Source organism: Oryctolagus cuniculus, chromosome 5, assembly GCF_964237555.1.
Source record: "Oryctolagus cuniculus chromosome 5, mOryCun1.1, whole genome shotgun sequence".
In the NCBI taxonomy this organism is placed as follows: domain Eukaryota; kingdom Metazoa; phylum Chordata; class Mammalia; order Lagomorpha; family Leporidae; genus Oryctolagus; species Oryctolagus cuniculus.
The window spans coordinates 38,085,966-38,109,555 of NC_091436.1; the positions used below are offsets into that span (position 1 = coordinate 38,085,966).

The 23,590-nt window shown below is 39.0% G+C and overlaps 1 protein-coding gene across 50 annotated transcripts in view; it reads left to right on the plus strand.

Annotated features, from left to right (window-relative positions):
- The window catches only part of EPB41L2 (erythrocyte membrane protein band 4.1 like 2), a 244,336-nt gene that overhangs the window by 82,277 nt on the left and 138,469 nt on the right, over positions 1–23,590 (plus strand). For 8 of the 50 annotated variants that reach the window (XM_017345373.3, XM_070073559.1, XM_070073563.1 and 5 more), the window contains exon 1: positions 20,938–21,193. The exons of 31 other annotated variants lie outside the window; for them this stretch is intronic. The gene's annotated coding sequence lies outside the window, so the exon portion shown is untranslated. Of the gene's footprint in view, positions 1–20,937; positions 21,377–23,590 lie in introns of those variants that run through there. 11 more of the 50 variants (XM_017345372.3, XM_070073560.1, XM_070073568.1 and 8 more) reach the window with 2 other exon arrangements.

Genomic DNA, 23,590 nt, shown 5'->3' on the forward strand with positions numbered 1-23,590 from the left:
GGCATGTTAGTAGAGAGCTGAATTGGAAGTGGAACAGCTGGGACTCTAACTAGCGCCCATATGGGATGCCGGCATAGCAGGCTGCGGCTTTACCAACTGTGCCACGGTTTTGGCCCTGCTATATGACATTTCTGACTCTAGTATAGATCTCGTGTTTCTCTCTAGGTAAAACATGGTAGTGTGAATTTCCCTTTTTAAGGGTATTTATGAGAAAGGTGGCTAGGATCAAATATTTTGTCCTAATAGTACAATGTATAGAGCTTGGGAATACTGATTTAATGATCTGTCATTGGTATTTGTTGTCCTTCATTGTGAAACACATTTGTACCCAGTCTTTCCAAGTACCAGGCTGAGAGTTCAAAGGGAAATAAGGTGACTGAGCTGCTTAGACCACAGTGTGGCAAATGGATACTGAGGATTCAAAATACCAATTTCATGTGATCCCTGTTAAATATAAGAGTGGGAATAAGAGAGGGAAGAGATGTACAATCTGGGACATGCTCAAGCTGACTTGCCCCAAATGGTAGAGTTAGAAACATACCAGGGGATTCCAATTCAGTCCCATCAAGGTGGCATGTACAAATGCCATCTCACTAGTCCAAGTGATCAATTTCAGTTCACAGTTGATCATAATGAAAGGACTAAGAGTCAAAGGGAGCACATAAACAAGTCTAGTGCCTGCTAATACTAACCGATAGAATAAATAAAGGGGAGAGCGATCCAACATGGGAAGTGAGATACTCAGCAGACTCATAGAATGGCGGATGTCCTAAACAGCACTCTGGCCTCAGAATCAGCCCTAAAGGCATTCAGACCTAAATGAAAGATCTCTGTGAATGAGATCCCAGTGGAAAGAACAGGTCTTCAAAGAAGGAGGTACCTTTCTCTGAAGGGAGGAGAGAACTTCCACTTTGACTATGACCTCGTCTAAATAAGATAAGAGTCGGAGAACTCAAGAGGCTTCCATAGCCTTGGAAACTCATGACTGGAGCATAGGGAGATTACTGATGCCATAAACAGGAGTGTCAATTTGTAAAGTCAACAACAGGAGTCACTGTGCACTTACTCCTCATGTAGGATCTCTGTCCTTAATGTGCTGTGCATTGAGATTTAATGCTATAACAAGTACTCAAACAGTATTTTTCACGTTGTTTTTCTATGTGGGTGCAAACTGTTGAAATCTTTACTTAATGTATACTAAACTGATCTTCTGTATATATAGAAAATTGAAAATGAATCTTGATATGAATGGAAGGGGAGAGAGAGCGGGAAAGGGGAGGGTTGTGGGTGGGAGGGAAGTCATCGGGGGGTGGGGGAAGCCAATGTAGTCCATAAGCTGTACTTTGGAAATCTATATTCATTAAATAAAAGTTAAAAACAACAACAACAAAACAAAAAACTAAAAAACAAAATCCCAAAGTCAGTAGTAGAAATATGAGAGTACTTTAGAAAGCTCATGGAAAATGGATCTAAATAAAAGTTAAGTTTATTTTGGTTTAAAATAATTTGACACCCATGTTTGACATCCATACTTATTTTTTCTTAATACTTTCCATACTTATCTTTCAGTTCCATTTTCTGTGAACTTTTTGATGTGCTTTGATGCATACAAAGAAATGAAAAACAAACTGAGCCTAGAAAAGATAAGGAAGGATAATGTGAAGTGGGTCTGGTTTTTTTTTTTTTTTTTTTTTTTGGTGTATATGTGGCCTGGGATTTGGTTTGTAGCTGTATACTCCCAGAGGAATTAAATGCAATCACAATTTTTTTTGTAAAGATTTACTTTGTTTACTAATTTGAAAGAATTATAGACACACACACACACACACACACACACAAGCACATACACACACACGAACACATGCACACAGATCTTCCATCTGTTGGTTCATTCACCAGATAACCACAATGGCCAAGGCTGTGCTAGGAGCTTCATTCGGGTACAGGGGCCCAAGTACTTGCACCATCTTCTCACTGCTTTCCCAAGTGCATTTAGCAGGGAGCTGGATTGGAATTCTAGCAGCTGGCACTCAAACTGACACCTATATGGGATGCTGGTGTTGTAGGTAGCTTAACCTGCTATGCCATAATGTGGACCTCTAGATGCAATTATTGAGTCATTCATCAAATGTCCCTACTACATGCCAGGTTTTGTGTTAGGCTGTGGAGGATGTGAATGGAAGATTGAAGTCTTTGTACTTGAGAATCTGATTACTCATGTGGAGAGGCAGCCAGTCCTAATAGCAAGTAAATGGTAAAAGAGGCATGCTAGGGCTTCTCCTGCAAAACTGTGGATATATAATTTTTCTTATTGGAACATTTTGTATAGTATTTAATGGAATCTGTATCAAACAGTGTGAATCTTTTGTAAATCACTCTCCATAGTTGCTCAAGAAATATATATATATATATAAATATGTATTTTAAAGATTTATTTTATTTGAAAGGCAGAGTTGTAGGGAAGGAAGGAGGGAGAGAGAGGGGAAGGGAGGAGAGGGAATATCTCCTATCCACTTGTTCATTCCTCAGATGCCTGCAACAGCCTGTACTGAGCCAGGCTGAAACCAGGAGCAAGGGGTTTTCTTTAGGGTCTGCATGTGGGTGCAGGGACCCAAACACTTGGGCCATCCTCCACTGCATTCCCAGGTGCATGAGCAGGGAGCTGGATTTGAAAGTGGAGCAGCCAGGACCTGTACCAGTGCTTGTATGGTTTGCTAGTGTTGCTGGTGGTGGCTTAACCACACCAGCCCCAGAAATATTTGTTGAAAGAAACGAATGTATCTTTTTTATAAGAAAAAAATTTTATAAGAGACCTTTTGTATTATTTCTTACTGGCTGTCCCTTCCTGGAAAGGATACCTTTTTTTTTTTTTTCATCCAGTTGAGACTTCCAGGAAGTATCACTCTCCTAATATTTCTGTCCAAGCACTTTTCTAAAGCCAATGGGTGGGTGTATGTTTAGATCCAAGAGAAACAAATTATAACCATGGATATGAACTTTTCATAGTCTTCTCAAAAATGAAATGTTGACAATTTCCTATGCTTTTCTTTCATGAAAACTAAGTGCCTCTGAAGAGGAATGAAGCAGAGATACCATGTTAGACATATGGGCATCTTCATATCATTTCCTTCTTCCATAGTAGCAGATGGCCTCACAATGCTGATTGAATGTTATTGGGCATAATTTAAAACCTTAAAAATTGGTAAAAAAAAAATACATATCTAGTGAAGTTCAAGTAATACTGGAGGTTGCTATTTTAAGGAATATAGGTATTTTGGTAAATCAAAGAACAAAAACATTGTACTGTTAGATTTATGAAGGCAAACGAAATATAGGTGTCCAATAATAAGAGATTCCTATTGCATGAAGCATGAACTTGACATTAATTAGCTCCAGTGTTTTAAATTAGAATGTAATTGGGAATGAGTCAAGGCTCTATAAACTGTAAAACTCTTGTAAATGTTTACTTGGTCAACACACTGATTTCTTAAGGCTCCCTGGCCTCCAGATGACTGCCATTGCATTTTTTTTTTTTTTTTAATGAATGTGCAAGAGGACACAGCTGTGCAGGTATGTGTTACTAACCTGGTAGATGGGAGAAGTAGAAATAGGGCTAGAAAAAGAATTACTCCAGTCACAAAATCAACCGTTTAGATTCAGAATGATTCTGGTATTTCTAAGTCATGGGCTTGAACCAAGATTGTGGTGTCTAGTAGCTAAAATTTACTTGTATAATTAATTAGAATGTAAGCACTCTTAGGGCATCTAATTGTATGCCCTTAGTATACAGAGTACACTAATTTATATTATTATGAGTTTTTTGTCTAGATTCTATGGTTTTTTTTCTTCACTCTCACAAGAAACACAGTATCTTATTTCTTTTAAAGCCCTAAATTTTGTTTTAAAGTTTTATTTCTTTATTTGAAAGGCTTAGTTTCTGAGAGAAATGCCTTCCATCTGCTGTGTTACTCCTCAAATGTGTGCAATAGCTAGGGCTGGGCAAGGCCGAAGACAGGAGACTGGGAATTCCATCCTGGTCTCCTGTGTGGGTGATAGAGACTTAAGTATATCAGCCATCATCTGCTGCCTTCCCAGGTCATTAGCAGGAAGCTAGATCAGAAGCAGGGTAGTCAGGACTTGAACCAGCACCCTATATGTCACAAACAGTATTTTAGCCTGCTGCACCAGGATGCCAGCCCAGTTGATCTGAATTTATTTAAAAAATGTTTTTATTTATTTGAGAGACACACAGAAGCAGACAAAGACACCCATCTGCTGGTTCACTATGCAAGTGCCTGCAGCACCTGGGGTTATGCCTAAGCCAGAAACTGGTATTATGATCCAGATCTGCTATGTGGGTGGCAGGGGCTCCAGCCATCACCTGCTGCCTCCCTTGGTGCACATTAACAGGAAGCTTGAATCAGGAGCAGAGCCAGGATTCAAAGCCAGACACTGCAGTTGTGGGATGCGAGCGTCCCAAGTAGCATCCTAGCCACATGCCAAACACCCACCCTAAAACACTTCAATTTATACTGTCAACAAACCAATTCTTCTTTGCCACTGGTAGTTCACTGTATACATTACAATTTGCTTCTTCATATCACCTCTTTTGTTCTCAGTCTTTACCTTTAATGTGGGTTTCTTGTGTATAGGATAGCATCTGGTCTTTTTCATTCAGTCTGATGATCTCTCCCTTTTTATTATTGCTTATACACTATTTACTTTTAACCTAATTATTCATGTGATTGGACACAATCTTGCTGTTTGTTTACTGTTTCTCAAAACTGTTTCTGTTTCTTGTCTTCCTCTAGATTAATTCTCTGATTCCATTTTATCTCCATTTTTGGCTTATCGGTTATACCTCTTTATTTTATTGTTATCCAGTCTAAGTGGAACTCATTAACTTGTTTCTAACCCTTTACTCCTCCTTTAACTATTTCAGTGAATGACTTTTGACTTGGAGGTCCAATTACTCTCTATCCTTTTCTCTCCCTTAACTTCCATATATCTTCAGCTATGTGTCTTTTGGTTGTTGTACTAGTTGTATCTTTCTTGAACTTATCTACTTCATTCTACTGACACCTACCCTATTGAAATACTGTAACCAGCTCAAAATGCACTGTCTCATCAGTTTAGAGATTGGTAGCCAAAGAAACACAAGCCCTAACAGTGGCAAAGAATTGACAAGTCATTTAGATATTTACTATGGTGTCTTGGGGGAAAAAAAACCCAGAGGAGGGAAAAGGGGTTTGAAAAGTATGCAATATGTCTACCAAAGGCACTTTTTTTCATCCATATTCATAATTGTCTGGTACCTACTGGACTCTCCATAATTATTTGGTGAATGAATGGGTGCTTAAAGAATCTTCTTATACTGGGTGTCTGTCCTTCATTCTTAGCACTTTTTGCCCTTTTGAGCTGGTTTGGAGCCAGTGTTCTTTTGTTGGCTTATCCTGCAGTCACTTCCTTCCACATAATTCTCATTTGACAAATGTAAGTGACTGACTCTACTTTCTTGAGAAAGTAGTTTGTATCTATTATATTTCATTTTTATAGCACTTTGAATTCTATCATTACACAGACTTTATGTAGTTCTAGTTTCTTTGGGTGTCCTAATCTCTCCCTTTTCCCTAAGGAAAGCTGACTTTAAGAAGCACTATTTCTATCGTTATATTACTAAAACTTTCAGGAATAGCCACTTGTTTGCAAATAAAGTAGAAGATTATTAATAGTAGCAAGTGATAGAATTAGGGTCATTCTTTTTTACTTGTAGGGTGACTCCTAAAATAACACCTCTGATCTGGATTTCTGTCATCTTATTCCAAGAATTTAGATGTCGCATCATCACTTTACACTCAGTATGCCTACGTAGCCTTATCTCGTAGTCTCTCCAGTCTTCTGGGCTTGAAACCTTGGCAGTATTTAAAGTTACTTATTTGCTGTTTAGATACCAAATCCTGTGAATTTTTTGTGTGAATTTTATTTAATCCCAACTTCTGATTTGTTACTAGTAGTGCTACTTCTGCCAGAGCCTATTTATGTAACTTTCCACTTGGGCATTGCCTGGGTCTTCCCAATTCAGACTCCCCCAGTGTATCACCCTACAGCAACATTTAGTGATCATCCTGCTTGACCACACTCAGATGTTCAGGGCTCAGGCCCCATGTACACTGCTAGTGGAAATGTGAAACAGTACAGCCAAGTTCTAAAACAGTCTGGCATTTCCTCAAAGGTCTTAACTTAGAGTTACCATTTGATCCACAATTCTACTCATGGGTATGTACCCAACAGAGGCAAACATATGTCTTCATAAGAAGTTGTACATTAATTTTAATTGTAGTGTGATTCGTCATAGCCAGAAAGTAGGCACAACCCAAATGTCCAGCAACTGATAGAGATAAATAAGTGATATAGCTACAAAATATAATCTTATTGGTGTATACTAATGAAATATACTGTTACATTGTGGATGGCTTTGAAAACATGCTGAGTGAAAGAAGCTAGATGCAAAAGGCTACATATGATATGATTCCATTTATGAAGGATTTCCAAATTGGACAACATTCTTTTTTTAAAATTAAACAAGATTCACATAAGACAACATTTACTATTTTATTTATTTCAGAGTGTATAATTAAGTGATTTATATTATATTCAGAATGTGTACCATCATCACTGTTTCTTAAGAATTTATTTATGTACTTCAAAGGCAGAGTGATGTAGAGGAACATCTATTTAAATTTTTTGCCCACTTTTAAGCGAGTTGTCATTTTGTTGAGTCACGAGTGGTTTATATATTCCAGGTATTAAACCCTTATCAGATATGTGGTTTATGTAAACATTTTTTCCCATTATGTGGATTGTCTTTTCATTTTCCTAGTAGTGTCCTTTGAGATCTTTTCTTAATTTTGCATCTATTTTTACTTTTATTGCTAGTGTTTTTAGTGTCATATTTAAGAATGTGCTGCCTTCTTCAAAGTTATGAAGATTTGCATCTATATTCTCTCCTACGAGTTCTATAGTTTTTGTCCTTACCTTTGGGTTTTCAGTTCATTTTGAGTTAATTTATGTGTACTGTGTGAGGTCATGGCTTCAAAATCATTATTTTGCTTGTGGGTGTCCGGTAGGTGAAAGGACAGTCTTTCCCCCATTGAATAGCTCTATCACCTCTGTTGAAATCAATTGGCCATATATGCATGGTTTATTTTTGGACTCTCTATTCTATTGGTCTATTATGCTAGTGCCATGATGTTTTGATTACTGCAGCTGTTTAAATGTTAAAACTGAGATGTGCGAATCCTTGTACTTTGTTCTTCTGTTTCAGGATTAGTTTGGATCATTGAGGTCTCTTTTACTTCTGGATTTTAAGATTAGTCTGTTCATTTTTATATAAAAGACAGTTGGAATTTTGTAGGGAGTTCATTGAATCTGTAGGTCTATGTGGGAAATATTGCCACCTTACCTGTCTATATTAAGTCTGAGTCCATGAATGGGATATCTTCATCTATTTGGATAGTCTTTGATTTTTTTCAACAATATTTTCTAGTTTTCAGTATCCAAATCTTACATTTCCTTGGTTAAATTAATTCTTATGTGTTTTACACTTTATTAAGCTGAGTTGCTCCTTGTTTTTGATTATTCAATGTATAGAAATGTGCAATTTATTTTTCATTTTTTTAGTCACTCCTTTTCTAAAGAAACACATGCTTTATGGAAAAATATTTTTAAAGATTTATTTATTTATTTGAAAGGCAGAGTTACAGAGAGGGAGAGGCAGAGGCAGCAGCAGAGGCAGAGAAAGAGAAGTCTTCCATCTGCTGGTTCACTCCCCCAAATGGCTGCTTTGTCCAGGGCCAGGCCAGGCCAAAGCCAGGAACTAGGAGCTTCATCCGGATCACCCACGTGGGTGCAGAGCCCCAAGAACTTGGACCATCTTCTGCTGTTTTCCCAGGCTGATTATGAGGGAGCTGGATCAGAAGTGGAGCAGTCAAGACTTGAACAGGTGCCTGTGTGGGATGTGGGCACTGCAGGTGGCAGCTTAACCTGCTTCACCATAGTGCTGAACCCCCCAAATTCATTTTCTGTATTGATCCTGTATCATGCAATCTTGTTGAGTTACTTTATTACTGATCGCCTCTGGATTCTTTGGGGTTTTCTGTATGATAGGGGACTTCAAAGTTTGTGTAAAGTGGAATTTAAAGATGTTTATTTTGGTGTAAAAATTTTTGAAATCCATACATATGAGGGGTCCTCAAAGTTCATGAAAATGATATTATAAGCAAGCTATACATGGATTTCAGATTTTTGCACTAAAATATATCTTTTAATTCCATTTTCCCATGAGCTCCTTGAAGTATATTTGGATAAGATTGTCATCTGCAAATAGAGAGTTTACTTCTTCCTTTCCTATTATTAGATGTTTTTTAAAAAATTAATGCTTTTTATTTCTTTTTCTTGCCTAATTGCCCTGGCTTGAACTTTCATTACAAAATTGAATACAAGTGATAAGAAGATCTTGTTCCTGATGTTAGGAAGATAGCTTTCCATCTTTGACATTAATTACAATATTAGAGGTAGGTTTTGTTGTAGATGCCCCCTCCCCCCCTTTTAAATCATGAAGGGACTATGGATTTTGTAAAAAGCTTTTTCTGTGTCTGTTGAGAAGATCTGTTTATTTTTTTTCCCTCTTTCATTTCTGTTGTGACTTATTATATGGTCAGTTTTCCTTTGATGAACTGCCCTTGTATTCCTTGAATAAATTCTGCTTGGTATTTTTTTTATTATCCTGCTGGATTTGGTTTGCCAATATTTTGAGGATCTCTACCTGTATTTTTATAGGGGCTATTGGCTTATAGATTTCTCTTGTGTTATGTTTGTGTGGATTTGGCATCAGATATTATAAAATATATGTGTTTGGGATTTCTTTTTTGGGGTGATGAATCTGATAGAATATTGTTTGTTGAGGGGCTAGCACTGTGGCATAGTAGGCTAAGCTTCCACCCGTGGTGCCCGCATCCCGTATGTGTGCTGGTTCTAGTCCTGGCTGCTCCTCTTTGGATCCAGCTCTCTGCTGTGGCCTGGAAAACAGTAGAAGATGGCTCAAGTGCTTAGGCCCCTTACCTGCATGGGAAACCTGGAAGAAGCTCTTGGCTCCTGGGTTAGAATCAGCACAGCTCTGTCCATTGCGGCCATTTGGGGAGCGAACCAATGGATGGAAGGCCTTTCTCTCTCCCTCTCCCTTTCCCTCTCCCTGTAATTTTACTTCTCAAATAAATAAATAAAAAAATTTTTTTAAAAATAATATTGTTTGTTGTAATGGTTACACAACTGTGACTCTTAAAAGCGTTGTAATCGTGCACCTACAATGGGTGACTTGTATGCTCTCTTAGTAAAACTGTTAACCACCTCCACCCTCTGTGTTCTTTAGCCCAATGCCCTTATCCAAGTCTTTCAAAACCCTCAATCTTTGCAAGTATCCTGTCTTGGTATTCCCTCAGATTCATCTTGTATGTTGCTCTGATCCAGTGGGAGTGGTCAAGTTGCTGCCCTGTTTACCACTTCTCATCACTAGCTTTGTGTCCTCCCCACCCCTCCAAAATTATGTTGTTTATCTTTCTGCTCTAGGACTGTTTCCTGTTCTCTTACATGCTCTGCTATAGGACTGTTCCCTGTTCTCTTACATGTTCCAGTCCCTCTTCCCTACCAGTATTATTCCAACCTTTCTTTCAAATTTCTGTGTGTTTCTTCTCCTTTTAGCTTTTAATGATCACTTGGTCCCAAACTTCTGAATCTCGTGATTGTTATATCAGTTTTAAAAAGTGTGTGTGATCTGGAATGTGTAAGTTTTCTTGAAGACAGTGGAATAGAATATTTGAAATCGGAACTGTTCTGTGAAAGCTAGCATGTGTGTAGTGTGGTTTCCCGTAGGCATCAGACTTGTTTTTTTTATAATGCATTTATAGTTAACTCACATGTTTATAAGGATGGCTTTTCAGTTAGTCGTCTTTGTCCCCAGATAATTCTCAGATTTTTGGGGAAAAAAAAGTTACCATTACCATTAAATGCCAGATAAGTGTCCATTGTTTGAAAACTAGAAAGATCCAAATTTTTTACTTGTCTTTCCACTTTCCTTTAGGCTGTTCTTCAGAAACTTTGGGACCAAGTTGAGAGTAAAATAAAGTCCTAGTTTATTTAGTAAATTTAGTCCATGTGCAAATGTGAGATGTGGGTAGGTGAGAATTTATGTCAAGGGTGATTTTTGCAGTAAAGTGAGTTATAACTGGGAAGTTATTTAAGTATCCCATTATAATTTCCATAGCATATCTAACAAAATAGAATTGGAATCAAATCTTGTGTTTACTTCATACATATTTTTTAGAGGATTGTGCCAGATTCCAAATTCAGGTTTGTCTAACTCCAAGACTAAGGAGTAACCACTATACAATTTTGAATTCCATATGTGTTAATAGAAGTTATTAAACTTTTATGAGCCTCATTTTATTTGAATGTATAATGAACTTGATAATACTTGTGCAGAGATATTTTTGAACTATAAATAAGGATATTTGTAAAAGACTCAGAAGAACTTGTTCATAGAATAGGCACATCTATTCCTATTAGAAATATTTTGTTTACTTCAAAACAATGGCACCAACAAAAAGCAATTTTGAAAGTATGTTTAAAGCAGAGAGAAAAATTTGCTTATCTCTTAGCTTTGGAATATTGAGTTCTTCATTTTACATTTGGCACAAAGTGTTCAATTTTCTGTTTCTCTAGAATTTAGCTAATCCTCCAAGTGAGTCATTTGTTGGTAATTATTTTATTTCTGTCCTTTTTTTTGTTTTAATTCAGACTATATTGTTGTCATAGAAGCAATAGAATTATGCCTTTTCTGTTATTAACTTCCCTTTTTGAAGATTTGAGAATATCTGCCAATTGTGGTTAACTACAACTGTTATGTACTGAAGTTTTAAGTTTTGAAGTTTAGGAAGGCTAATTTTTTTGTTGGAAGCCAAACAGAAATAAACTACAGAAGTAGTTACAAGTTTTTGTCTTGGCTGCAGAACTAGAAGTATTTGTGTAAGAACATTTGTTGGTGTTGCTATAGAAATGTAGTCAAAACTGAAGTGACAAGAGTATCATAAAATAAAGCATTGATTTGGTTACCTGAATTGTGTTTTTATTTTTGGGGTTATTTCTAATTTAATGTCTTTGATTTTTAAATCTTTTGTCATAAATATTCAGATCTCAGGAGCTTAAATAAAATAAAATTAAAAATAAATCAATAGCTTTGAATAGAAATACGAATTATTTAAAATTTTTGCATCAATGTTGCTCCCTAGAGGTTTTGGGAAAAAAAAATTCTGCCATGGAAAATACAAATTTCTTGTTTGCTGTGGTGATCGATTGTAATTTTAACATGTTTATCACCATGTATTTCAGTTTAGTTTTGGGTCAGTTGGGGATTTTTGTTAATGAGAAAACCATGTGAAGCAACCATTTTCTTAAATGAAAACCATTTATAGGTGCTTTTTTCAAATTTTATTTACAAACTAAAAGGGCCATGCTATTTTAGCTTTTTTAATAAAGCTACAATTTGGATCAGAAGAGAGCATTCCACTAAACAGTTTGTAGGGGAAAATAGCTCTGCTTCTGGCTTTTACAGACATGCTCAAAGGAAGAACTGCTATTGAGTCAGTTACAACTTCAGTGGAAGATGTCTTGCAGCTGTGGCTTTTTGGTTTTGTTCCAGAGATAGTATTTGTGTGCACTGTCAGAATGCCTTAAAGGCCCACCCTGGAAAGGATTCAAGTCTATAAAAAGGAGTTTTGTTTTATAACCTTTCACATGTTCTTATGGGGTTCTGGTGGTGATGGTGGTCTTCATTATCTTGTCTTTTCAGCCAGCATTTTATTGAGACACAGGCTTCATAGTTCTAGAATAGGCATTACAGTTGTAATTATTGTATCTCATGAAATAAATTTTGTTAAGCCCTTGGCACACAGCATGATGAAAACAGTAACTCTCCCCCCTACCACCCTACCAAGCCTTGCCATTTCAGTGTTATTTTTTAACTTCTTTACTGCCTCTGTACTTTTGAGAAGATTGGCACTCATTTGACAATATTTTTCTGGGTAGTTTAATATGAGGATACTTCAAAAAGTTTGTGGAAAAGATTGTTTTGGTACAAAGCATTTGTTTTTCAGAATATATATTTTTCATGAACTTTTTTTGAAGAACTCATATACTGGTTTACAAATTAAGGTAATAGATCGAAGGTTACACAGGGAATTCTAAACAAAGTTGGAAAGATTTAAAACACCAATGACTTCTCATGTTGAAAATTGTTCAGTTTAAGCTGTTTTGAGCCATGTGTTTAGAATGTAAACTCTAGGAAGATTATCATTGAATATATTCTAGGAAACTGGCCATATTTTCACCAAAAGTTTCCATTTTCTCCTCAATTTTTTCCTCTCCTATAAATACTCCTAAGTTATCAGTTATTTAAGATAGAGAACAGAATGTCGGATCTACTCCTGTGTTCCTTTAAAACCTAGGCTCTTGCAGCCCATGTATGTACCCCATTGCCATTTCCATGTTTTCTGGGGTAGAGATGTCCCTCCTGCTATCCCAAGTTCAACTCCTCTGTGTGGTTTTTGATCCTTTATCCTCAGGTTTTCTACATTTCATCCATTTTTGTTTCTTGGTCTTTTGTGTCTTGATGCTCTCCCATCTTTGTCTCATAAAAAGCCTTTGTCAAACAAAACAACCCAAATAAATATCCCCTATACCTGAACATCTTTCTCAACCCTACATGTTTGGTAGTTACTACTTGCCTGTTCTTTAGCCTTTTCTTCATTGCTAGACTTCAGAGATTAATTTATATTTATTATCTCATACCTTCCTCTCTTCATTATTTTTTCTTTAGCCACTTGGCTTTTTTCTTCCACTTGCCACCAAACTTGCTCTGTGAAGTGACAGCAGTCTTAAAACACTGTTTAACTCTTATGAGTACCTCAAATAATCTGCCATTGACCTTGGCCTCCCCTCCCAACTTGGCTCTTTCTTGCTAATACTTTCTGGGTTTACCGTCTCTCTTGTGTGCTGATTCTTCCCTGCCTCTTTGATAGGTTCCTTTCTCTCTCTGGCTGGGAATGTATAATGAACATTTTCCTTATTCTGTTTTGCTCGGGGGTACATGTGCCTCAGATAATATGGATTGACCAAGTAGTTCCAAATCTTAGTATGGAAATGCAGCCTCTGTCATATGGAGAAACATCTCCAGCTGGCCTTCTGATACCCACCTGGATGTCACCTACACACTTTAGTCTGAACGCCTGCAATGTGAAAGCTTTCATTTCCTTTGTCTCTGTTTCCTACTTTTTTGGGGGAAGTTTTTCTCTAGGTTAATAACACTGCTCTGAGACCTCTGACTGCCAGGAACCTGGGAGCTTTGTTTTACATTATTCTCACAATCCAGTTTATTATCAAGTTCTGTCCATTTTACCCACTAAATACTTATGGAGTTCATCTTTTCATTTGCATCTTTGTTGCCTCTGCCTTAGTCTCTAGGTTTGCAGCTTTATTGCCTCTGCCTTAGTTTCTAGGGTCACCTGAGCACCATCCTGACTGCTCCTTTCATTGTGTCATTTGTTCTCACATGGCTGCCAAGGTTATCCTCCAGAAATGCAAAGCTAGGGATAGAGTAAAAACTTCTGAGTTTTAGCATAGTGATTCTGCATTATTTGGTTTTATCCTCTCTTGTCCTCTCTCTGCCACTCTCCACTCTGTGTTCCAGGCAGATGATATACTCACTATTCTCTACAGCACATTTATCTTCTGTGATTCCGTACCTTTGACTTACTGTTCTCACTCTGAGGTCCTTATACCCATTTATAATCTGCCCAGTAAGCTCCTCTTTATCCTTTTTTTTTTTAAAAAAAAGATTTATTTTATTTATTTGAAAGAATTACACAGAGAAGGAGAGGCAGAGAGAGGTCTTCCATCCACTGGTTCACTCCCCAATTGGCCACAATGGCCAGAGCTGTGCTGATCTGAAGCCAGGAGCCAGGAGCTTCCTCCGGGTCTCCCACATGGGTGCAGGGGCCCAAGGACTTGGGCCATCTTCTGCTTTCCCAGGCCATAGCAGAGAGCTGGATTGGAAGTGGAGCAACCAGGACTCAAACCGGCACCCATATGGGATGCTGGCACTGCAGGCGGAAGCTTTACTGGCTATGTCACAGTTCCAGCCCCTCCTTATCCTTTAAGGTCAGCTCAGATGTCACCTTGGGAGGCATTATTCCCTCATCAAGTCAGGTACTGTTAAATTGTTTATGCCTATATTATAGCTCTTCTTCTCTTTGTAGTATAGTTATTTATTTAAATACTCTTCTCTCACACTGCTGGAGCTACATTTTATCCAGGTATGTGCCCTTAACAGTTATCAGCAAACAAAGAGCAGGTCCTCATGGGATAAATGACTCTTAGCCAAACGCTGAAGAATGGCATTAAGCTTGAATAGGCAGAGGTAATAGTGAGTATGCTGCCTTGATGTTGGATAGTTTTTGTTTATTGTTTTGAGTGGGTTGGGCTGTGGCTTGAGAACGTATTAGCACTGTGGTTAGGGTTTTCTTTTATAATTCAGGTTTGGAGAGTCAAGTTTTATAGGTGAAGCTACAGAAAAACATGAAGAGAGCTACAGCATAAAATTAGGGAGAGCTACTAAAATTATGAAGGGCTTGAAGTACAGTGGTTTTCAAAAAAATACCCAAGCCATTGCAGGTTACATGTATCAGGCAGAAGGAGGACAGTGATGCAGATAAAGTAAGGTGAGGACCCTGGGTGGTGATACCCACCCTGGGATGCCCAGAATATGTGGCTATGTACTGCTTATTACATATCCCATCATATTTCCTTACTTTCTCCTGACAGAATATTAATTTTTAAGCCACTTTTTGGATATACATCTTGTGTTGAATTGTTTGATATTTAAGTGGTTTTTGAAGGGCTCTTGGAACAGTGGTGGCTATTTTAAAGGAAAGGAGAGAATTGAAGGGAAATTGAGGAGGACGGACTAGCATGTGGAAACAATTTTCCTTGTACAAATTGATGGAAAAAAATAAATAAATTGGGAGAATACTGTATGTTAATGCTTGATTTTTTTTTAATTAATTTGACAGGTAGAGTTATTGACAGAGAGAGAGACAGAAAGGTCTTCCCCCCTGTTGGTTCACCCCCCAAATGGCTGCTGCGGCCAGTGCTGTGCTGATCTGAAGCCAGGAGCCAGGTGCTTCCTCCTGGTCTCCCATGGGGTACAGGACCCACACACTTGGGCCATCCTCCACTGCACTCCCAGGCCACAGCAGAGAGCTGGACTGGAAGAGGGGCAACTGGGACTAGAACCCGGCACACACATGGGATGCCGGTGCCACAGGCGGAGGATTAACCAAGTAAGCCACAGTGCCTGGCCCAATGCTTGATTTTTAAAAATAAAGTTAAATGTAATGATATGTTTCAAGCATTTTTAAGGGAAAAAGCTTGGATGAATTCTCAGGCTGCTGAAATTCTCTGTTGTGTAGTAACCTGTAGTTATTCAGCATTTGACTTTTTTTTTGTTTGTTTGTTTTATTTATCTGAAACAGTTAGAGAGAGAGAGAGAGAGGGAGGGAGGGAGGGAGGGAGAGAGACAGAGGAAGAGGTCTTCCATCTGCTGGTACTCTCATGGTCTCATTTGTTGGGCCAGGCTAGGACCAGGCTGGAGCCAGGAGATTCTTCTGGGTCTCCCATGTGGGTGCAAGGGCCTAAGCACTTGTGCCATCTTCCACTGCTTTTCCCAGGCCATTAGCAGGAAGCTGGATCAGAAGTGAGCAGACGGGACTCAAACTCCACCCATATGGGATGCTGGCATTGGAGGTGGTGGCTTAACCTGCTATACCACAATGGCGTCTGCCAGCATTTGTTTCTTCAGCTTTGGTGGTGGTGGTTCATCTTTTTTTTTTTTTTTTTTTTTTTTACAGGCAGAGTGGACAGAGAGAGAGAGACAGAGAGAAAGGTCTTCCTTTTGATGTTGGTTCACCCTCCAATGGCCGCCGCAGCCGGCGCACTGCGCTGATCCGAAGGCAGGAGCCAGGTGCTTATCCTGGTCTCCCATGGGGTGCAGGGCCCAAGTAATTGGGCCATCCTCCACTGCACTCCCGGGCCACAGCAGAGAGCTGGCCTGGAAGAGGGGCAACCAGGACGGAATCCGGCGCCCTGACGGAATCCGGCGCCCTGACCAGGACTAGAACCCTGTGTGCCGGCGCCGCTAGGTGGAGGATTAGCCTGTTGAGCCGCGGCCCCGGCCCTGGTGGTTCATCTTTTATCTTCACAACAATCCCATTACATAGGTAGGATAGCTCCATTTTATAGATTTAGTTAGCTGTGTCCAGTAGGCTGTTTGGGATACACAAACACACACACATACACACACACATTTATTTTGTTTCTTTTTCAAGTTGGCAAAAGTAGATAATTTCTGACAGAGAGAGAGAGAGAGAGAGAGAGAGAGAGAGAAATCTTCTGTCCACTGGTTCACCCTGTAAATGGCTGCCACTGACAAGGCTGTGCCAGGCCAGTGCCATCCCTTCTTCCATGTGGGTGGCAGGGGCCAAGTGCTTGGACTGTCTTCCACAATTTCCCCAGGTGCATTTCGCAGGGAGTTGTATCTGAAGTGAAGCATCCAGGACTCTGAGCTCCTAGAGATGCTGGCATCACAGATGGTGGCTTAACTTGCTGCCCCACAAAGCTGCCCCTAAATAAAATCTTAAATTAACTTTTGGATTACTATACTGGTCTGATTGTATAATTTTTTTAAATTTATTTTTGACAGAGTGGACAGAGAGAGAGAAAGAGAGAGAGAGTGAAAGGTCTTCCTTTTCCGTTGGTTCACCCTCCAATGGCCACTGCGGCCGGTTGTGCCCAGCGCACCGCGCTAATCCGAAGCCAGGAGCCAGGTGCTTCTCCTGGTCTCCCATGCGGGTGCAGGGCCCAAGGACCTGGGCCATCCTCCACTGCACTCCTGGGCCACAGCAGAGAGCTGGACTGGAAGAGGAGCGACTGGGACAGAATCCGGTGCCCCGACCAGGACTAGAACCCGGTGTGCCGGCACCGCAAGGCGGGAGGATTAGCCTAGTGAGCTGCGGCACCAGCCTGATTGTATAATTTTAAAGTAATGCTTTTGACTTTTGTTCATTTAAAAGGGGAGAAAAACAAAAGGATTTGGAAAGAGTTTTGCCCTAATACTTTTAAGATGCTTTCAAAACAGAAACTTTCTGATTAGAGTCCCACCCATAACCCTTTAATTCTTGTTTCCTTTTTCCTTCCTTTGCACCTGTACCTCTTCCTTTCCATGCACACTGTAAACATCTGGGGTCATACTCGTATTTATTTCCCAAGAGTCCCTTAAATCTGTCGTAGTTGCTAATACTACGTTTGAAAAAGTATAATTGTGTTTAGAGCAATTTAACATCTGAGCCTCACATAGCTAAGATATCTCGTAGGACAGAAACTTTGCAGATGACTTGCATGCTGTTGTGCAAATTATTGTGGATTTAGAGTCTGAGAGACATTTCTGTGATAGTGTGTGGTCAAAGAGAACTATAGCCTTGGAGCAAAAGCAAGAATGAGAAGAGTTTTTTGAATTGTAGACTGTTACAAAATTATATAGATGAACTGAAGTCCATCCATGTTGTAAGCCATAAAACTTTTCTCCATGTTTGTTCATAAAGTATAGCCTTGCCAGCGCTGCGGCTCAATAGGCTAATCCTCCGCCTTGTGGTGCCGGCACACCGGTTCTAGTCTCGGTCGGGGTGCCGGATTCTGTCCCTGTTGCCCCTCTTCCAGGCCAGCTCTCTGCTGTGGCCAGGGAGTGTAGTGGAGGATGGCCCAAGTGCTTGGGCCTTGCACCCCATGGGAGACCAGGATAAGCACCTGGCTTCTGGCTTTGGATCAGCGCGGTGCGCCTGCTGCAGCGCGCCGGCCGTGAAGGCCATTGGAGGGTGAACTAACGGAAAAGGAAGACCTTTCTCTCTGTCTCTCTCTCTCTCTCTCACTGTCCACTCTGCCTGTCAAAAAAAAAAAAAAAAAAAAAAAAAGTATAGCCTTGCACGAGGATTGGTAGATGGGAAGATTGGATTCTCTGTAGAATAAAAAAGTTTTTCCCTGAGTACTTTTTAATCTTATTTTAGTTATGCAGGAAATTTTGTTATCTGCTGTTTTTCCTGGCATGGCAGGTGATGATCGCTTCTCAGAGACTGAAATCGAGATGGGAAGACTGAAAGAATCTCCATCTTACTCATTTTTATTTTCTGCTCAGTGTTAGTATCTTGTACAGTTTTGGAGCTATGAGTGACCCACCAAATTATTTTTACATCTTATTCAAATTCATTCTTTATCCCCATAAAGTAGGAAGGAGGATAATTTTTAAAGGTCCAGACATTATGATACTTTAGCTTAAAATAAAACTTCATTTATACATAAACTCATATATACAAATACGGGAGAAGTATCCTCCACCTTAACCCAAAACATGACTTTTATCTCCCTAAGACGGATGTAATAGATTCATATGAGCAATTTTTTTAAATCAGGGCACTTGTGGGTATTTCAGCCTGTATATTTTTTACTCTTGAGTATATTTAAAGTCTTACTGAAAATGAATAAGTTAAATGATGCTGGACTTGGTTTGTATACTTCTTTGCCAATAATACATTTGGGTAATCTTAAATAAGGTATTACACCTCTCTATATTGAGTTATTTATCTGGAAAGACAAGGATGTTAAAATAGAGATAATGTAACTTTGGTGGGAAAAGTCCATTGTCTTCAAGGTAGACAAAGTTGTCCAAGTTCTGGCTCTAACATGTACTGAGTAAATGAGTTTGGGAACTCATTTGATTACTCTGGATTCTTTTTTAAAATGTTTGTTATATTTGAAAGGCAGAGTGACAGAGAGAGACACACACACAGAGTGCGAAAGAGATCTGATTCACTCTCCCAGATGGCCGTGAAGTCTGGCACTGGGCCAGGCTAAAACCAGGAGTTGGGAATTCCATCTGGGTCTCCCGTGTGGGTGGCAGGGCCCCAAGTACTTAGAGCATCCTCCACTGCCTTCCCAGGTCCATTAGCAGGGAGCTGTGTTGGAAGCCAAGCAGTAGAGACTCCAACTGGCACTCATAAGGAATGCCATCTTACAGGCAATGGCTTAACTTGCAGCACCACATTGCGGGCCCCTGCTGGGTTCTACTAGTGTAACCTTTTTATGAACTATATTAATGACGGTGGTGAGTGAGTAGGATCTTTTCTTTTGAAGCCAGCAGAGGAACTGAACAGTAGTATTGGGTTCCAAAGTTAAGAAAGTTCAGGCTGCCGTAACAAAATACAACAGGTTGGCTGGCTTAAATAACAGAAATTTATCTTCTCATGGTTCTAGAGGCTCAAAGTCTAAGTTGGGGATTTCAGCATGGTAAGTTTTGGGTTCTTTGTGGCTTGTAGGTGGCCTCCTTCTTCCAATAGAAGACATTAGAAAGAGCCCATTCTCAAAGTTCTCTTTTCAATGCATTAATTCCATCATGAGAGTCTCACTCTGTGACTTCATCTAGACTTTATTCCCCAAAACTCCCATCTTTAGATTCTACCGTACTATGAATTAGATTCGATATATAAATTCAGTCCCTAGCAGTAGGAGAGTAAGAAGCAGGCAGGAGACAACAAGGTAGTAAGAGGGCGTTGAGATGGAGCATGGAGATCTGCCAGAGTCAAGTTCACTGGATCCGGTACTGTAGTTCAGTAGCTCTCAGAATTGTGAATTGCATGGAGGAATGCATTCAGAAAAAGATTTGGGCCACTATTTTTTTCTAAGTATGTGAATTAACAGATTTGCAATTTAAAAGGTTGGGGGAGAACTAACCTGAGTAAGGGATGATAAAGTTTTGTGTTTATTTTTGTAAAGATTAATCTCTTCAGATTTGCTGTTCAAAAATACTTGCACCAAGTCTTTCAGTAAAACATCCCTTCTGCTTTTGCAACCTGGTGATGCCAGTGATCCCTTAAATATCTGAGTTGTTTTCCTTGTGGTTGAAAAAGACTCCTCTTTTCTTTTTAAGCTTAGGTGGATGTGAACAAATAATCACTCATTGACTTAGGGACTGATTGATAGGAGAGCAATTTGGTAGCAGGGTGAGTTTGAAAAATGCATACCTAGATGTATCTCAATACTGAATTTCCCCTGGGAGTATCTTTTACGTACACTGTGAGAAGAACCCCAGAATTTAAATTGTGGACATTGAATAGAGGGTTGATCTGCAACCTTAAGGAAGATTAGTTATTTCTCAAATTGCACTGACCTGAATCTTAGAATTGACAGATTTTCCTTTAGTGACTGTACATGTAATTGGCTTCTTTATGTTTTTGAATTTATATGACAGATGGCTCAGATGGATGTAGGATTAGCTTATTTTTAGTCATTTCCCAATTTAGGATTGACAATATAAAACAAAGATTGATCAATTTTTTAGCTAAATCATGGTACCTATACATGATAGGTTTTTATAAACAATGTGAAAGACTAAACAGTCTTGTACAAATGAATCAAAAATAGGTATTTCATTTTTATATTGAACACTAGGCTATATATTTCCAGTTTTTCTGTGCCTGAAAATCTGTCAGTTTATAGTAGTTTATATAGATGATTAGACTGCATTCTGTATATATACTTTTGATGTATATTTGTAGAATGGATTAAAAATAAAAACAATGTTGAGTTTTAAAGATCCAAAGCAAAGCAAAATCGATAACCACAAAAACTAAATAAGAAAAAAGATTAGTAATAGGAGTCTAATAAAAATTGAAATTATAGAATTATACTTGTGTCATTAAAAGCAGTCATTTATGTAGAAGACTTGTTCAGTTAGTGGGTAGTAAAGACAGCAGGAAGCTGACTTTTTTTCTGTGAGCCATGTGAATTTTCTAGCTGAGGAATGAAGTGACTTGGAACCAAGCTGGGCTTTTCTACTGAGCATGCCCTTCTCCAGCAGGGTCCGGCTTGGGTGGGGCCGCTTTTGCTCATTAAGCTTTTGGACGCTGGATTTCCATCAGCTTTCCACAGTCGTCCTAAGTCAGGAACGGCGGGCAACTGGCTTGATGTGCTTAGGAGCGCTGTACGTACGTATCCCCCCGGGGGGATTTTTAGGACCTTTCTGTTGTAGTATTTGGGTGTTGTGATCACATTTTTTTTTTTTTTTTCCTGCTTTTGAAAGAAGTTTGGTGTAGAGAGTTTTAACAGAATATCCAGGGGACTGAACATTTGGAGGATACTGATGTACAGAGTAGATGGAATCTGGGTATGTACACTGTTTGGAAAGGGACTGTGTTCTGTTATGTTTGAACCAAGCCCTATAGGAAAAATATTTTTTAGTGGGTAGAGTTTTGTTTTAGATCAATAGTTTGCATTTTTCTAAGCAAGTGTTGAATTTTGTCAGGTTATCTTGAACATGATAGTTTTTTCAGGTTTGTCCTATGAGAATAATGAAGCTAGTTAGTTTATTTTATGTACTTGTCCTGCTGTTTCTCAATTGATGTTTTTAGTGGTAGGATACTTTAAATGAAAGTTAATTATTTCCTGAAGCATAGTGAAGGCTGTTTAAAGTGAATAGTATTCAGTTTTTTTAAAAGGCACATTAAGGTATGACAAATTTGAATTTAGTTAATTTATAAAATGCTTTGATTATGCCTTATTTGATTAAACAAAGTTGTATTATAGCTATCCAAATTTTGAATTCACAGTTTTTTGTAATTAGTTAGTAGTCTGGTTATCAAGGACTGTATATTGTTTTGATGTTGGTATATCCTAAGTAGATATTGATCAAGTAAGAACAAGCATCAAAATGTTTTTACTGGACATTTACTCTGTTGTCATATTGAAGAAATGTGAAAATTTATCCTGTTGTCCAGATCCTGACATCCTGACCAGAAAAAGTCTTCATATTTTTTCTTTGCTAATCTAATAAGCTTTCTTCAAAAAAGAACTTTGGTTCAATACTGCTCTCTTACAAAAGGAAAAGCTGTTCTACTGGAATCAGTAGACGATGTCTGCGATTCCTGCTTCACTCTTGATACTGTGGCGAATGCTCTTACACCAGGGAAATATTTTTTGTGTGTGTGTGTGTGGGGGGGACGTTGCATGTTACTTAGAAAGTTTAATTTTTCCCTTTTTTGTCCCAACAAAGAAGTGTCTCTTCAGATTATTGCAATTTAGGTGTGGGGGCTGAATAAATGATAACTGTTGAGATGACCCTGATGTTCGGGACAGCTAGTCACCGCCTTCCCCCCAAATCTGGTTTGTAGGCTTCCTGCACAATATACTCTTATTGACGCTCATATTGTTAATAATAATTGCTGGAGGGTTTTGTTTTGTTTTTGGTATACTGTGAAGGTTTGAATGTCTATCATTTTCCCAGGCAGTATCCCTTATGAAATTACTCTTGTAAATGTTGAACGTGGGAGTTTTACCTCCAAGGATACATTTAACTGAAATAAAAACTTGTCCTAGCAGCCAACGCCTTAAAGTAGCCACTTGAAGGTCTTAATAGTTTTGAACTCAGCTAATGCTCAGAGTAGAATTACTTTTTAAAAAGATTTTAGGCCGGCGCTGTGGCTCACTTGGCTAATCCTCTGCCTGTGGTGCCGGCACCCTGGGTTCTAGTCCCGGTTGGGGCACCAGATTCTGTCCTGGTTGCTCCTCTTTCAGTCCAGCTCTCTGCCTTGGCCTGGGAAGGCAGTGGAGGATGGCCCAAGTGCTTGGGCCCTGCACCCACATGGGAGACCAGGAGGAAGCACCTGGCTCCTGGCTTCGGATCGGCGCAGTGTGCTGGCTGTAGTGGCCACTTGGGGGTGAACCATCGGAAGGAAGACCTTTCTCTCACTGTCTAACTCTGTCAAAAAAATTTTTTATAGCATTCCAAGTGCAATGTCTATAATTCCATTGTCCTTACAGCTTTTCTCGCCTGGGGAAGGCTGTTCTTTTCATGCCAGCCTTATAATTTTAATGCTCTACCACAGCGTTTGCTGATTGACTGACTTGTGGACTGGTGTCAACACTTGAGTATGTTTACCTAAACTAGAAAAGTCATTCAATGTAGTCTTTATAGTTTTTAGAATGCATAGTATGCTTTGGTACAACTCTTTTTGATATTGTTTTTAATATTGAAAGTTGCAGAAGAAGTAACAAGTGAAATTGTAATAGTGAATTTTTTCTTTCTGGACAAGGTTTAGATATTTATGCCTGTCAACTGCATCGTTCCAGAGCTTATGGAGAAGAGGATTTGGAAGTATGAGATCAGTGGAGGCTCCAGCTTGGTGGACTTGTCATAGTATGAGGACTTGATTGACTTTGACAAGCTTTTGTCTTATGACCTATTAAAATGCAGCGTCTGCAGCCTGTGCATTTATCCTGTGCAGTTAACCTTGGTGGATTTGTCGTTAGCTTATTTGAAGAGCCTCCTGAACTACTGCTGTGATTTTGGTTACAGAAATTAGAAATTTTTTCACATGTAAGG